This window comes from Monomorium pharaonis, chromosome 1, assembly GCF_013373865.1.
Source record: "Monomorium pharaonis isolate MP-MQ-018 chromosome 1, ASM1337386v2, whole genome shotgun sequence".
In the NCBI taxonomy this organism is placed as follows: domain Eukaryota; kingdom Metazoa; phylum Arthropoda; class Insecta; order Hymenoptera; family Formicidae; genus Monomorium; species Monomorium pharaonis.
Genome location: NC_050467.1, coordinates 18,091,639 through 18,110,057, shown reverse-complemented (window position 1 = coordinate 18,110,057; position 18,419 = coordinate 18,091,639). Strand labels below are relative to the sequence as shown.

The following is an 18,419-nucleotide window of genomic DNA, read 5'->3' as shown; positions in this document are numbered from 1 at the left end:
TTCCGAGCCACCTCAATGTTGTTTAAAGGATCGATTAATAGACGAGTTATAGAGAGTTATAGCGCTTTAATACAACTTGCATAAGAGAGTATATTAGTTACCGCGAATTTCATTATGTACACGCTCGCACTTTGTGCATAGTAATTGAGGTGCAAATATTACTCGCCTAACAATTATTACGAAGTTACTTATACCGATAGAACTCATTGTTATTTACCTGTTTCACGCGCCCTTCGAAAGTTGCCGGTACACGTTACGCAGAATATCTATCTACGTCGTAACACCATCCCGCCGCGCAAGAATCCTGCAACGAGAGAAGAGATTTTTAGTTTTAGACTTGCTGGCCGAGACATAAAATATTATTTATTTGCAGTACGCGAACGATAAAATACCATCGATATTTCTCAGCGTGACGCGAATCGTAAGAGGTAATCTTATCAGATTTAAAATTAGCTGAGCGTCCGAATTGCTGACGCGCGTCTTTCATTCGAATTAAATTTCACCCGCTTAATTAATTTTACTCGAAATCCGCTACCAGAGTTGGCAGGTTTCGAGAAAGCCGAGACTCAAAAGCTAAATTAAATTAGCGGTCTAGGAAATCGTCTACGCTTGCTGAAAGACAACAAGGGAGAGGAGAAAAGAATGAAACCGAAATAAAATAAATTGGAAAGGAGAGACAGAGAGCTGAAGCGCGCACATATCTCTCCGGTGGGATCAGCTTCTCTCCTCGCGTTACTATACGGCTCGCCACCGCTCGAAACCGTATTAATCCTCGAAAGTGTGCTCCACTCGTGATTTAACTCCGCGCGTGCGACGCCGTGAGCGGCAAGTGCGGACGATGCGATCGGAAATGTACGTGGCTCGCGGCGCAGACGTAACGTAACTACATTAACCCCCTTCGTAACGGTCGGCGGGGTCCTTTGAGGGTGGCACGGGGTGCCGAATACCAATCAGTTATGTCAATTGGCCCCAACAAAGTAATGAATGGTAATTGCAAGCCGCACGTCCCGTCTCTCGCTCCCCCCCTCCCTCTTCTCCGCACGCTATCAACCCTTCGACCGAGTTCAAACACACGCTCCCTACAAACTGCCCGCGTGTACACGGCCTGCGTTCGTCGCGGAATGGATCCCAGCGTCGCCGGCCGCCATCGATTTTAAACCGGATCTAATCGGATTTTCACGCGGGACATGGCCGGGCGTCGGGTAATCATCAGCGGATTCGCGCGAATCAACGTAACGGGAGTTTCGCATGGACCGCCAGAAAAGAGTTTGCGAACGATTTACCAGCGGAACGGGCGAACGATGAGAGCTTGCTTATTTCGAAAAAGAATCTGGCGTTTCGGTCAAAAGGAGATATATCGCTGCTTTTACCCAAAGAGGGAAGATCCTCTTTGTATAATAGACGTATACGTCCGCCCGTTATACATCACAGAATCGCGAAGTAAAAAGAAATGTCGTTGAACATCCCGTCCCGATATTATTTCAAATATTTTGCATTTTACATTTACCAATCGTAATTTTTATTACGTAGATTTCATTATCTTGGTGAATTCTATAGACATTCCTACCTTTTTTTTTTTTTTGCGAAATTTCATCGATCATTTAAAGAGGTCGTAAATGCGGTCGTTATCGCAGCCAGAGGAATTTCCACCGCTAACTTCGGCTTCTGCGGCGGCCGCTTTAAAATTCACTTAGCACAGAAGCCCTTTTTTCGTTGCGCCGGAAGATTTAAAGGAGCAGCATGCGCTTTGCACCCAATGACGGCGGCACGTTTCCCCGACGTGTGGCGAAAGAAAAACGAGAACAGTCGTCTGCCTATCTGTTATCTGCTAATTACGTGGCGTAATTACGAATCTCTCGCATGACCAGCCTCTCCCCCCTTCCTCTCTCTTCTCCTTTTTCCAGTCGGCCCGGGCGGCGGTGCCCTCGCGAGAGGAGTCGGAAAAATAGGATTCCGCCGGTGATTATGTTTTGCATTTCCGCGCGCAATTACGCCTGATTGCCGTCAGCGAATTTTGCCCCGCGGTTTTTTCGCGCAAGGAACGTTCTCCCCCGTCGCTCTTCCGGCGAGCGCGACAAGCAGAAGAAGCGCTAAGCGCAGCTACTTGCTACCTCTCTCTCTCTCTCTCTCTCTCTCTCTCTCTCTCTCTCTCTTCTCTCGCATCTTTATTACCGTTACTCAGCGGTATGGTAATACAAAAGGGGATCTCCCGGATTAAGCTTCGCGCTCGTTTCCATGCCATTCGTTAGCGTCCATTGCTAGCGTCTTTGAGAAAGCGTTGCGACGGAGTTCGCGAGTACGTTAGTACAGTTTACAATGCGACGCGATAGGACGCCGGTCCTCCGTATCTCCTCCTCCGTTTCGACGGCGAAACTTGTTATTAACCGTGGAGCGCAGTTATGTACACGGAAGGCGCTCCGCCGATGGTCCACTTGTCGTGTTTGGATGACAAACGCTGCTGCTTAATAAAGGAGAACAATCGCAATTATAGATACGCAAATTCGCGCCGTTCAAAAGGACAGTTTTAATATAATCGCGTCGTCTGAATTAAGGAAGAGTTCCTCTTTGTCGGGTCCGAAAGAAAGTTTCGCTGCTTCCAAGAATTCCCTCGGAGAAAAATATCAAAGCAATTAAGTTGCAACTTTTGTGGAAATATTTATTGATTTTTTAAAGATTATGATATTTTGCTCATTATTGGAGACTATATATGTACACTGAGAAGAAAAAGTTATTAATTTGACTAACTTTTTCAACTTAATTAAATTTCTTTAATTCAAGTATTTATATATTTTGATCAGTATATAATTGAAGTTTAAATATTTCATGTATTCAAGTCAAATGCATAAATACTTGATGAACTAAAGAAATTTAATCAATTTGAAATGTTTAGCCAAGTTAACAACATTTTTTCCTCGGTGTACAGATGACGTTAAATCAGAAAATGGAAATTTTTGAAAGATTAAACTAAAATAAAGTTTGTTTAAAATAATCTTTGAAAGGCTATCATTTTGTCAATTTTTAATTTTTAATATTGGATGCCGTTCGGTCGATGCACACAAACTCATAAATTAAGAAAATATTCTATTTCTACGTTTTAGGTGACTTTCAATCACTTTCGCAGCGGGGATAACAGCCAATTTAATGTCTTCTATACATCATCCGTTGGATAATCTTTGCTAATAAAAAATACTATACACAGGCTACACACACACATACAATCTACAAAAAAAAAAAAAAATAAAAAAAAATGTTTCTACAAAAACTACATCTCAATCCCTTCAATACTTATCTCTAAAAAAGTTGTTGGAAGCGGATCTTTCTTCAGAACAGAGTGGAATATCCTTTAAAACGAACGTATCCGCGAAACGATCCGCTCAATCTTCGTCCGTCTCAACGCGGAAAGTAAAAATTGTATTTAGAGCCGCATGCAATTAAAAGGCATCTCGAACATCGAAGTTTTAATGAAGCTTACAGCGTACAGCACAAGTTTTGCATTACGCAACCGCGCCGCCGCTCACATCGCGAGAAAGTACCTTCAAGTTTATCGGAAAATCCACAGAGAATCCTGCGAGCGACGTGTCTGTTGTTTGCTGATGAATTGAAATTACATCTGGCGGGAGGGGGGGGGGAGGGGATCGGGCCGCCTGGAATATCGCACCCGTAATAATACGCATATCGACACGTGTTTGTATTAATTTGCGATGATAATGAAACGACTGTTTGCCGAAAGTTTCCTTCGTGCGATCCGACCGCTGTTTATGATTGAAATCGATTTATTTGCGCATTACCGAGTGCACATTCGTCACGTGCAAACACACCGCGCGAACGCCGAAACGGTGAGACGCCGGTAAACATTGATCGACTCTCACGAAATTGAAATTCAACGGCATATCGTTGTTTACCCATTGTATTCCCGGCGCCTTCCTCGTAATCAATTGCGGAAGATTCACGCGTTACGACGCCGCATTCTGACACAGGCCCTCACCGTATTTTTCTTCGCCGGACATGATCGATCGTCGCCGCGCATATACCCGGTGATAACAAACCTCCCGAATAAACCACCGACGGTGGAGGTGTGTAGCGTGTTACGCCGCACAAGTGTGTGCGCATTTAACATTACATGCAACATTTACACATTTACACGCGCCCCCCTCCCCCCCCCCTCCACTTCTCAGGCTCGGACTAAATCTTTGAGGGAGCGACGACAATGCTAGCAAGTGCAGCCCTTCGCCTTCACAATGCCCATGCAGTAACAAGGTTCGTGTAAAGTGCTCGCAAATCAGACTCGATAAAATGGTAATCGCATCCCCAGGTAGAAGTTCGCTCGAACGTCCGCGGAAGGAAAAAGAAAAAGCCGACCGTAGGTCTCCTTACTCGCTGACAGTTTCTTTCCGACTTGCGCCGCCAATCAACGTTCCCCCAGCCAAGTCTCCAGGCTTTTAAAGTACGCCGTAACTAAATGTAACGAAAGAGTTGACGACGCGTTGCGAGATATAATTCGGATTTTTTTAATACACGCGAAAAGGGAGAGGAAAAAGAAACGCAAGGAGTGTGCAGCGCAATAGCTGCAATGCAGCAATGTCGAACGTCGGGAAATTTGACTGGAGGAGAGAAAGAGAGAGAGAGAGAGAGAACATAATGAAAAGCTTGTTACCGATCGCGGTACGATCGTTGATCGTAACACCGGTCTCATGCAAGAGTTCTCGTGTAAGAATGCAGGACAGGCGGATTCCGTGCGCTCACGTGAGCCGGGGAGGAGAACGCCCTTATCCTCCGCTGAGAGTGTCGGGGGTTGAATGAACTACTAGAAAAGTTTTTTTCGGTGATTTATTCGTGTCGTACGCGGCAGAGGATTTACATCCGCGCTTCGCTTTTCGTTTTTCTTTTGCGGCGAGCCCGCCGGGAAAGCCACTTTTGCTCCGGAAAACGGTGTACTGTGATAGAAATTCGGTTCCAATTCTATCCTAAGCCGGGGCTGCGCAACTCGCTCGGGCTGCGCGCGCGCGCACGGATGTACTGAAATACAGATCCAATTCACGCCTCAGCGGTTTGTTATAGATGCGTCCATTTTACCTGGGGCGCAAGTAAAGAAATAACAAGCAAAAAGATCATTATTTATTAATAATTCGTTTGCCACTGATGGATTCAAGACGTTGTTATGTTCGTAGATCTACTTATTTTCTTTCGCGAATAATTTCCCATATTTCTTCGAACATAAAAATTTCTGGTTTTTACTTAATTTTTGTTCACATGTTCGTTCCGTTGAAATTTCAACAAAAGGTTCCATTAAGAATTTATATATTGGATGTTAATTATGCGGTAATGAAAATTCGTAATCCTTTATTTCCATAGCGTAATGAAATTTTCTTTCTATCTGATTATCCTACTTCATAAATGTATTTATTGTATAGCTCATCAGGACTGTTAATTTCTAGTTACCATATAATAATCGGCCCCAACGTTGTACGTGACGGGAAACAGACGTGGCTGTGACGGCTAATTTCTGTATTATTAGGGAAGTCCCTTCTATAAATAGTATTCAGCTAAATAGATTCTCTCTCGTGAACAAAATCACTGTTTAATTAGCAACAAACACGTAACTCGTGATAAAGTGTAATTAGTTTTCTTCCTTAATTTTTATAAAACTGCCATGTCTCGCACGAACTTGCTTATGAAATTACTAGAAATAAAGGTAACGCGTTACTTTGTAACATTTTGTTATCATTATTGTTATAAAAAATTGTAACATTGTTATCAAATTGTTATTATGAACAAGTATTCGTAAAGTAATCGATAACGGTAACGTTGTTACAAATAAGCTTTTTATTCCTTGAAATTACGTATATATTTTAGTAAATTTAAATTTTAAAACACTTAGAAATTTACGCTTTAAAACATTTATTTAATTAAGAATTAAATGTTAATTAGACAGCACAAGTGACAATATACAAAAATCTGACGCACCTGTATGCAGATAATAAATAGTAAATTAACGTTTGATCGTCTGAAAAGGTATTTAATTTTTTTCGACGAATCTCTTGCTACGTAAAATTCAGCATTATTATTTGTATCTGCAAGCTTCGGATCAAACGTCAGCGGCCACGCGAATTTCTCGTTATGCATTTGAAAACAAAGAGATCGTTAGGACATTTATATGGTACGTTGCATCGATAGTCGAAGCAAGAGCCTCTTAGCCCTCCTAGTGCTGGAGTCGGCGAAGTGCGCCCAATCGATGCGGTTGTACGTCACCGACATCTGTGCTCCACTTCGACTGATGTAGCACAAGCTTTGTCTTGCCTTTCCGCGGATATTTCGCAGGATATTTCATCTCAGGCTTCATACATTCGAACGTGAAACTCAGATCAATCGATTGACATTCAAATACCCCGCGGCGGAGCGAACTATCCGAATCACAAAGGATCCAGTCTTCGCTTTTTGCCCGCGAAATATATTTTGTCAGCGTATTTATATAATTTCGTATAGTTGTTATTTACATATAACAGGCATCAAACGCAATCTCTTACGTTCGGAACGTGTTTCCTCCTTTTGACTTATATTTCAGTTTTACTTTCGGGAAGTCTTCAACATTGAATAAAACCGTATAATGTTACAATTGTAACACATCGAAACGCGCATCTTTCTAAGAATATACTGAGAGGAAAATGTCGAAGTATTGAGAACAAAATACTTCTTGTGACGTTTTCTTTGATATTTATTTGTTATAAAAAAATTTATTTGTAAAAACGAAACATTTCGGTGAAATATTTTGTGAAATACACTTCTGAAATATATTTCTGTAAAATATACCTTATTTAAATAGATAACATCCAGTGTGCGTAAAAATAAATAATTTATTTGCTAGAAATAAAACATTTAATTCACCCTATTTAAATAAACCATTTATTAGAGAGAAATAATTAAAGATTTTTAATAAGAAATAGCGTATATTTTACTCCAAACATTTTATTCCCAATAAACCAATTAATAAGAAAAATGAAATGCATTTTATAGAAATATATATTTTGTTTTCATAAATAAATTTTTTTCTAACAAATAAATATCGAAGAAATATTTATATATAACGTTATAAGAAATATTTGGTTCTCAATAGTTGGATTTTTTTCTCTCAGTGTAACAAAATATGAGCACTAAACTTATATTCAGAATATAAACTTGAATAAAAGTTGATAAAAACTTGAATAAAAATTTAATCAAGTTGAAAAATTTAGTCAAATTAACAACATTTTTTTCTCAGCGTAGGTAACACAAGTTTGAGCTTATAAAAAAAAAAAACATACTGTGGCGCACTGAAATAGCAATACCGCCGAGAACTCTCATCTGATTATATCCGTTCTTGATAACCAATATCCGGCGTACAAACGCCTATTGCCTGGTACATACACGCGGGATGACAAATATGCCTCTTACTACGCCTACGGCGCATATATTATTCATAACGCTATTATCATAACGCTATGTCGACTGGTTTATGAAGTAAAGATGCCACGCTCGATAGTTTGGAAGTGCTCCAGGTGAGAATAACCACGGCTGAGGATCGTATCTCGCGAACTAACGAGGGGCGTAGCGACATTTTCGCGTGCCAGGAGTTTCTTTCGATGTATCGAAATTCGCGAGTCGCGTGCCGATTCGCGGCGATGGAAGCAACGGCCCCGGGTTGTGTGCTTTCTTACATGTGCGATCGCGCGACCGGAGATAATGATAATCGGCGTGATACTTAATGGTGCTCGCATATGAGGAGACATTAAAGAGACCCCGCATGCTTGGGCAGCGGACGCGCCCGGTTGATTTAGTGCGAATGATAGCACGAATCTCGGACTTGCGTCGTATTTCATGAGCGGTGATGATGCAGTGTGATATGGACGGACGCGACCACTTTTGCCGGATGGACCGAGGTGGGAAGTGTCCATCGGTGAAATGAGACTAATGTACTTGGAGCACGTGCGCCAATGATGACGTATAATTTACGCGCTCTGCGCATAGAAGGCGACATGTGATGCCGAAGTAGCTTGAGGTGGAAAAGAACTTGTGACAAATTGTCGTTATAGGCTGAACAAGACATCGGCACGGTTTCAAGGAAGGTTCTGCACGCTTTGCAGAAAAACTTAACCAAAAGTTAGTTAAAAAAACATTAGAATAATATCTGGCAGCCTTTGCTCGGTTAAATTGGTTTACTGCGTGGGTAACGTGTATAACTTGTGGACTATAATCAATTTTATATTAATTTTCACTTCACCAAACTGTTAAAGTTTCGAAGCGAGAATGAACCAAGTCCGTAATTTGCAAGATCAACTGTATAAGTACAGGAAAGTATGTAAAATAAAATTTGAAAATAATAGACCTTTTTTCCTCCCAGCTTTTCATATATCAGTAATAGCGTCTGTCATATTGTTGACTATGAAAATATTAAACATGTTAAATATGAAAATTTTAAAAGCTTTTTTATCTCTCATGTCAAACATGCGATAGAGAAGTAAATGAAATTTTATCTACAGGAAACGTTACAGATAACAAAGTATGTAAATACTATATGTGATATATATTTTTTTTTTTTCATAAAATAGATAGCTCCATTTTTCATTCCTGCAGTTGCCCAAGGCATACATTAAGTTATAAAGCTACAGCCAATAACATAACAAAAACGCAGATTGTAGAGTTTGTACATATACGTATATAGGTATATGTTACGAAATTTTTGAAAAATGAATTACTTTGAAACTGTTATCGCTATTTAATTGCTTCGTTTTTGTTTTAAATTCAATTTTTAATATCAAATTTAAAATTTATTACTCCATAAAAAGAAAACAAAAGTAAAATGCGTTAGTCTGTAATAAAATTTAGTTTTCAAATAAAGGGCTTGTGAAATATCGTATGTCACTTGGTTCCAACATATATCCAATATATATGTATATATAAAAAATAGTAAAATTATCTTCACATATAGAAAAATAATTATTCTAATTAACAAGAATGCGACTTGAAAAGAAAATGAAACTAATGATATAATTTCCGTTAGTAATATATACTGATTTCCTGTGATTTTTAAGTTTTTCTTATAAAACTTGAAACTCATTTGATTTTATTTTATAATAACTACGAGTGTATGGAAGATGTCTAACGAAGTATCTAGAAAATTTAAATTGTTATGTATATATTAAGGATTTCATTTTCCATAATACATCTTTTAATTTATACTTACAAACACGCGCGCGTGCGCGCGCACACACAGCGTGTGTTTAAAACAAAACATATAATTAGCACTCCACAAAAAAATATTAATTACTTTAATTAGACTAAACTCAGTTATTTATTATTTGTTGTAGCAAATATAAGTACATTTAATTAATAATCGCTATACATTTAATTAATAAAATAAAAAAAATTATATTATTATTAACTTAGAAGAAAGATTGAAGTGGTAAATTTGATTAAGTCCAGCTAATTTTAGTCAGAAACTTTGAATTTTTCAAAAGACATAACTTGATATACAGTTGAAATTAATTTGAAACGATAAGAAATAAATCCGAGAGTTACGTGTAATGACTTTTAAATCTTAACGTGGAATCGATTCACTTGCTCTTTCGCGACTTTTTGAAATGGTACTCAGACGGATTCGATTGGGAAGTGAGGGAGATTCATTAGGATAGGATCTTAAGTTTATTACCCGTGAGTTTTCGGGCAGTGAAAGTGGAGCACGGTAGAATTCCAAACGTGCTCTAGGGACTAGAAGAAAGACATTCCGAGATCGTTACCCGTTACATTTAAGCTCCGATATTGAATGAGAATTCCTCAGACATGAGCTAAAGGAAAAAAAAACTCGAGAAGAAATAGAGTTCACGATGGCCGCGGTAGCATTTCGGTATTGCATCACTTGAGGTTATTTCGGCCGATTCATTTGGTAACAAGTAAATTAAAAGTTTTGCGTATATACGCGCAAGTTTCAATTTCACGGTGAAAATCGCAGTTATTTTTGCACGGCGCATTGTCCGTGCGCAACACGATACAACATCAAATAATCCCAATTTGCATGTTTACACGGCAGCTGTATAGCGCGTATAATCATTAAAAAATTGAACGCCAGGCTCGCGCGTTAGCCCGTCCAATATCTTCTATTGTACACTTTATGTGTATATACGTACCCCCAATATATTTCCAAATATCAATATCTTAATTAAAGATATCGTATATTTTACTTTAACTGACAATTTACATTTAATGAAATATTTGTTTCAAAACACGGGATGCGTAATTCTACACCCGATTATTTATCGTTATTACGTACATCCTCGATATTCAAGAGCACTGTCATATTCCACGGATGTATACAGCTTTTTTAACGATATTGCGTGTGCATACACGTGTGCGCACCCGAAATATTTATATATCATCCATCCTCACTCCGTTATTTTTGGTTTATTCAAATAACAGCATTCTCTCTCTCTCTCTCTCTATCTCTCTCACACACACAATCAAATTTTTCAACAGATATTGCGGTACTAGGCGAGATTAGCGCGACGCGAATCCTAATACGGAATATACAACGATAAGAGATCGCCGACTTTAGATATAACTACTTGCGTGGACCGGACGCCAGATAGGAAATTAGTTTGTTCTCCCTAATCGTGGCGTGTGGTTTACGTGTGTGTTGCAGGGCTACGCGTTACCCTCGTAGGTTTTGCTATCTTGTGTGGTCTATCTGCAATCTGGACAGTGACACATTGTTGCTACGTCGGATATTTCTGTAACAATGAAGATCTGTCACGATACACGCCATCATACGTATGACGCGTGTGACGCGTCATGTGGTTTTAGGATTAAACTATATTGTAGCGTGCTCCATGTATTAAATCTGTAACTGCGAGGTAACATGACGCTCGGCCTTGCTTAAAGAACTTGAAGAGAACTGGAAGATTTAGAATTGTAATGAGAAGTAGCCGGTGATTTTTGTATATAGAATTTTGTATATAAAAATGTTCAGAAATTTTAACTTATTAGGCAGTCGATTTAAATGTAATAATAATCATACACATAACAATAATATTCAACGCAACAAATATGGTATTAGGCGCAATTTTCTAAATTGTCTGAAAAATTAAGAAACGATTGTATAATCTACGTAGTCCACTAGAAACGGACAAACTCATTTCGTTTTCGTCCCCGTTACAGAAAAGAGTGCAATTTGTCTCTCAGTATTCCGTTAATGCCGCTACGTTATTGAACCTTTGTCGCAAGCGAAAACGCTCAAGTACGCTCGAAAAAGAGACACGGCGAAGTGCCGCGAAGAGACGTCGCTAATTCTTCTCCGCGAAATGAAGAAAGCGCAAATCGGTTTACTGCTGTAAGACACGATACGTAAACAGAGTACGCAATCTTTGCTGAAGAGATGCCGTGAGACACAATGGCGATTGTGGAGGGGGTCCGTTATTCTGTCTTCCGGTACTTAACTACTGTATGATTCGGTTGCAAGGTGTTTATACAAAATCTTCCAAGGCATCCTCAATTCTTATTTACATCCAACATTTGTCGGGGAATGAAGCGCTCAATAAGGACAGTAACACAGATGGAAGACTGAAAGATTCGCCGCGAGTGAATTTCAATCCAATCGAGATTATGATTTGTTTTCCGGTCGACTGACCCCCGAGGGTTATTCATGCGGCGTTTGAGGAAGCGCTGGAACGAATGATAACGCGTGTTGCGAACAATGCAACGATCGGGAAAAGATTGCCGCGTATTTCCGCGGCAATTCTGGCGTACATGCCCTTTTCCCTTGGGGGCAGCAACTTTCCAGATAAATCAAATATGTAACGCGGAATGTGTGCGAGACAGCGGGAATCAGGTTCACGGGGATGGGTGAGACCAGACCTTCTACCCCCACCCCTCGCCGAAGCTCCCGCATCGAACTGTCTGCACTTCGCAGCCTCGAACCTGGAAATGCGATAATGTCGCGCGTAATTAATTCGCTGTTGCAGTTACATTCTCGTACTCCTCGTCTCCCCCCAACCCCTCGCGACAGTCGCATCGTAATTGCAGCGAAACGACCGACTTGCCTGAAGCCCCGGAGATGTCGGCTGTTTGTAAATAATTCTAATCTAGATATCGCGGCGCGCAGTGCATGAAAATTGGGCCTCCCAATTCGCAGGGTATTAATCAGAATACGAGATAACGTCGTCGACTATCCCCGTCGAGTCGCGCTCGCAACGTTGGAATTGCAATCCGCTCCGAAGATATGTTGCCTATATATACGTACGTTGAAATTATACGCCGACGCGTATGTTTGCAAGTGTGAGATATCGGTAATTTTAGAGTCGAACGGCTTCATGACTCGGACCGTTGAAAATCGGACCATGTGTGCGTGTGTGTGCGCGGTATCGTTCATTTAAGGTCCAGTTGCCGCGCAATCTGCCGGAAATGCGCAATTGAGACGGCGCATCATCGTTCTCAATTCGAATGTGCTCGTTGGTACGTCTCGGCTTTTTATTTCTTACAATTGACACGCACGTCATTCTATAACTTTTGATTGAGGCGACGCGTGAATAACAACGCTATTCAAGACAAATTGTGGTTGTACACACAGCGAAAACATTCAAATGAAAATTAATTATGTTCTCCAATACGTAACATTTTTTAATCATTTTATTTAACGATTAACAAAAAAAATTTCTCCATACAAGTAAGCCATGAGAGGTGTCTGTTTAAGATTATCTAATTCTAAAAAAAAAATATTTGTACTTTTGTAAATACATATAAGAATAATGAATTGTTGATTTAATACAATTAACTTTTTGCGTGCGCAATAAAAAAAATGCATCCAAGTAACTATTGAATGAAATGCAGTGTTTCAATACGTATCTTTTCTCCGGTAAGCAAAAATTCTAGATTTTTGTAAAATTCAACACGCGAACGAATAGAATTAACTCTTCAATTATGTATCCATCGATAACTTCGTACATGTTTCGCTCCACTGTATTATAATTGATGCAAACGATTTTGTTTGCGTGCCTTGATTTTCTATGATGAAATTGACGTAGCATAAAATATTGTATATAAGATCACCTGGTGTGCAGTACGCGCACGTAGCATTTGAGGAAAAGAGAGAAGAAGTAGAGGCATAAAAATAACAATTTCCGACGCTCGAACAAAAGATAAATCGCATTAACTTTTGGTTATGTTTCAATATTATTGTATTTTTGTACAGCGTGTTACTATTTTTTTAATACGGCTTCTATATATTCTAATTTTACTTTTTATTTGGTTTCAGTAACGCTTCTCTCTCTCTCTCTCTCTTCGTTTTCATAACGCACCGCTCCTTCATTACCCGGCAAAATACTCCTATCGTACTCCAAACATTACAATCGCCGCGAAATAACGCGGCATAGACGCGGTATCGCGATGCTCACGCATTCATTAAACGCGCGCGTGATGTTGTGTTATTTTTACACGTCCTGACTTAGCGCCGCTCGCACGTATACCGCAGATATATAGCCAGGAAGTTCACCGAATGTTACTACGGGGGTGCAACATCACCACGGCCGCTTTTGTTTCCCGCCCGCGTATACATCTGCTGCATCCACGTATCCGCCCACGAATCGGTTCCCGGTCGAACGAAATCGGAAACTAATTTCACGGCTCGTCAGACCGGTTATCATCGATGTGACGTCAGACTTAAGCGACGTCGGTGTTCATTACGCGAGTGCGAACGTGCGAAACTCACGCGGAGAAGGGGATGGGGGGTGAGGGTGAGGGTTTCGCGCCTACCGTTCGGCGAACGAGACATGACGGATATCCCCCGTGGTCGCGTATCCGTTCCCGGCTCATCTCGCGGCGGGTTGCAAGGGAGGGGGAGGGGGGGGGGAAGAGAACGGAATGTTACAGGGAGGGCCGCGCATGTCGCTATTAGTATGCGAGACTTTGACGTCTTAAGATGGATCGCGTCGTTCCTCGAGATGTCTACCGCGTAAATCATTACCCGGAATCTCTTGGAGTCTCTTGGCGTTTTGCGGAGCGAAAGATCTGTAAACTATGTTCGAGATTTTCTCCCTTTCCTCGCCCTCTCCCCCTTGGCTCGGGGGGGTATCGCGCGCGCGCGCCTTTGAGCGACGCGCGGTCAAAGGGGTTGCGAAACGAAGTAATTAATGCGCCGCGTTTCTCGCGCCTGGCTTCTCTGCGAGAGCCCTTCTCCTATTTTCCGGAGGAGTTTTGCGCTGGGTGATGTAAATTACCGTTGATATATCTGACGGGGGAGTTTCATTGGAGATTAAGCGGAGAAACGATGGTCGGGGATATGAGATTATCCATTATGCGTTTCCGGCCTATAAAATCGGACGCTTTTACCCATTACATCCGTCGCGCTTAAGCTTCTCTCCCCCCCCCCACCCCTCCCGAGTTTCTCAGTTTATCGATTTTTGAAATTTTAAATTCTCCGTTACCCGGGTAATTAAAATCGCGCGCAGAAAACCTGAAGTTTTTGTATCGCTCATGATTATTTGTAAAATTTATTGACATTTAACAATTCAAATGTCTTCTACTGAATGTAAAAACATAAAATAATGTGCACGGGCACTGTATGATTCCACTGGTACAGCAATGCTTACTCGCCGCTTACAAATTCGAACATCATTTACAAACTTCCACATTAACTGAAATTAACATTTAATATTGGAAACGTTATGAACGGTACAGGTCTTTATTTCGGTCCAGCGGCTGATACAACATGTGAGCGGCTTCGTATTTGGTAGAATTAACGGGAAAACCGCGCCGTGCTAATAACACCGCGGTTAATTACGAAGTTAATTGTAAGATAAGCGTACAAACTGCGCGACGAATTTGCTAGGACGCGCTTACGTACCTCTCTAATTGATTTTAACAGCGCGAATGCGAATGCATTGTTTCACTCGGTGATTTAGCGAGTACGCGGTTGCCCAGCGCGAATGCGATACCATCGATAACATGGCATATCAATATTACGCCGTTACGTATCGTAATCTGCGCGTGTAGCGGAAAGCTCTCCTATAATCCGATCAGCCGTAACAACCGTTCATGGAAATATATTTTTTGGGAAGCTTTCAGCTCCCTCTTTTTTTTTCCTTCTCCCCCCCCCCTCCCTCGACAGAAATTTCGACACGGCGAGGATTATGCATTTAACAATGCGGTCGCGAGACCCTACCCTCTGGGAGACGTAATATGATTTTCTGTATACTTAATTAACGGGTCGGTGTACCATTACTGTCGCGTGGTACGTGAAATTTACACACGTCTAAACGTTGATTAAAATTGAATAGCCTTTTTAATGAGTCCGCTCGTTGAAAATTACGAAAATTTAATAAACGGGCGACTAAAATAACGAGCCTGCCGGCAACAACAGGAAAAAAAAGAGGCATTAACATTGGCGGATTAACATATTTGGTATACCGGGCGTGTGCAATCGGACACGTCAGGCCGCCGTTGAGTGGCAGCGAGCGGGCGCGTTACGTTAAAATAAAAATATGTTAATATGCACGTCGTCATTTGCATTGCCACCGTGCAATCTCGTGACGTGATTATCATACATTTTGTCCTTAATTTTCTGGTTTAGCGGTCGGCGCCGTTCGAAACGACTGGCCAATTGGTAGAATAAAATGCGCGCTAACCGAATTTTCGTTCGCTTCATCAGCGGATTGATGTGTCATTTTGATTGCGCATATAAACACCCGAAATCTAAAATCGACTCACGTCGGCACGGAAATTCACGGAGATTAGGTATTATTCTAAATTTGCACCTCTCCGCCGTAAGCGGATCGATGAGCGGAATCGTAATGTATCGGCGGGGGCACAGGACTGAACGTAATATACTTAGTATACGCGTTAACATCGGCAAAGTAGCTTAGTCCTTAATGACTGAAACTCGCTCTGAAATCTCATTTATGAGAGTGCATACCTCCAACTCCGTTGGGATCCGCAATTTACGTCTTTATTTACCGTCTTGTCCGACAGTGCTCTTTGCGCCGCGAGCGTCAGTGGCAGTCTAGTCTTGTTTCCTTTACTTCCTGACGGTATTTATACACCAGAACTGCGTCTCAGTCGAGAATGAGCAGAAACGTGCGCCACATTAACATACGGTTCATTATATGTAATCCTCGCGGTCTCGTTTTCGTACTGCTCGCGCTTAAATCCAGAGTGCTCGCGCAGCGCAGAGCCGCGCGCTAACTTCACCTGGGAAATTACGAGAAATATTATCTTATAAGTGCGTATCACGTTTCCTTTGCGATTGCTCTGAACAGTGATTTTTTTCTTCCTCCGACGACAGGTATTTTCTGAGATTCCTAAAGTACGTTTTAAAATTTATTGTAAAATTTTAATTTGTTATGACAAGGTATTCATAATAAAATTAAGCTTGCAAGTTAATTGCATTTGGACTTGTTGTGCACTTCAAATGTAAGACTAGACTAAACGTCGCGATTCAATTCACGATCAATCTGAGTGTCAAAAGTGTCGAAAGTGTAATTTTTTTATTTGGGTGCAATTTTAATTCTTCCTCTGTGAAAATTTACTAGACATTAGATTACAATTTTCTAACGTTGAATTTTAAATGTTTTTTCTAACTTTTAAATTAAAATTTAAAATAACTGCGATTTTAGATTGTAGGAGAAAGGCACACTTTCATTTTAATCAAATTTTACATTTTACTTTGTTTTACTTTTTTTAGCTTTACAATTAAATTAAAATAGTTAAATATTTTTTCGAATTTCAATAGCAATGCAAGAACTTTTTAGAGCTCTTTATTTTGCAAGAAAAAACTCAAGATTCATACATTGTAACAAAAATTTGTGTAAAATTACGCATATCGTAGTGAGTAATTTTAAGATCTACTATAATAGATGTAATTTTTCGCGTATTTATAATTTTGTATAATATAAATTTTCCAATAATTCCTTAATTTGTTTTTTTACACGTGTATATACACTGCAAATAAATTTATTACAAATTCAATTAATACTTGTGTACTGCAAAATTATGAATACGCGAAAATTTACACCTATTATAGTGGGTCTCAAAATTATTCAATACAATAGGTGTAATTTTACACAAATTTTTTACGGTGTACACAATATGGAATCATGTTATTAATTTACAAGTCTTTACGATGTCATTAAAATTGCGACATGATATTAGCGTATACTTTACTATAAAGAATTTGTATAAAATTATTTATTACAGTGGATAATTTCCAGATGAGTAATAATCAGATTTTATCTGAACGCGTCGATGTGATTTAGATACGAAAGTGATGGAAAATCGAGATTTAAATTATGACGAAACTTTCATGATCATTATTGAAAGCTGGTATTATGTGGCATTTCTGTAGTTGGAGAATTACAATTATGTAGTTAGGGAAAACGTGTGGCACACAATTACAATTTTGCTGAAATATTCTCAGCCGCGCTTACTTACATTTAAACTCGCCTGCATCATTAATGCGAGCTAGCTAATATTAAAGTCTTATTCTTTTATAGATCTTGCAATTAGCTTCGTATTCTCTGAGACATATGTTTTTATATAATTAAATTACCAAACAAGACTTTGAGGCACGTATTCTATCTCGCACGTCTCCTCATGCAGGAAAAGTAGAAATAAAAATAAAATAAAGCGAAACGTGAATGACGGCAAGGAGGGTTACGTAAGGAAAAATAGGCGATCTCGCGATAAGTCAGCATCCGGCTTGTGCCACACACGAACGAATCGGCGAGGGGGACATTATAATGAAATCGGTTTTCGCTTAGCGCGCTCTCAGGCGGCCTTTATTAAATCTGCGATTTCGTTACCCTCTCTCCCCTTCCCCTCTCTCTCTCTTCCTTCTTTTTTTTTATTATTATTCACAGCTAGCAAATCTTACGGTCTTATTCTCGATGGTGAACTGAGGTGAACCTGTCCATTGCCCTTCACTTCTTTTTTCTTTTCTCATCTTTCTCGGCGATCTCAAGCGAACTTACAATGGCGGCCGCGCCGCCTTTACTTGCTCGATGGTCTCTTCCGTCCATCGCCGGTGGATTGAGAGGGAATAAAACCGTAATGCACGTGAAGCGCTTAACGGTAACTCGACGTATTCAATTTAGTCCGCACTCTTGTATTTCGCGCTCGCGCGGCAGGCGAACCTGCTCTCGACTTTCCTTTACGACCAGACATGCACCTCGCAGACGCGACATTGCTCTCTTGTAGAAAATAAATGTTTTAGTTCAAACGAGAAAAAGAGAAAGAGAGAGAGAGAGAGAGAGAGAGAGAGAGAGAGAGAGAGAAAGCAAAAAGTCAGTTTTTTCTCACAAATTTTTCTTAGGTGAATGCATAAAGTCATACGAGTTTTTAACGCGTCTCTACGGTAGTTTATTTTTTTAACGCGTCCCCTCGGTAGTTTATTTTTTTCGTGGAAA

At 40.2% G+C, this 18,419-nt stretch overlaps 1 protein-coding gene across 4 annotated transcripts in view; it reads right to left on the bottom strand.

Moving 5' to 3' along the window:
- Window positions 1-18,419, bottom strand: part of LOC105828797 (protein artichoke) — a 184,796-nt gene that overhangs the window by 60,970 nt on the left and 105,407 nt on the right. For 2 of the 4 annotated variants that reach the window (XM_036292121.1, XM_028192336.2), the window contains exon 2: window positions 218-304. The exons of the other annotated variants lie outside the window; for them this stretch is intronic. The gene's annotated coding sequence lies outside the window, so the exon portion shown is untranslated. The remainder of the gene's footprint in view (window positions 1-217; window positions 305-18,419) is intronic. 4 annotated transcript variants of the gene reach the window in all.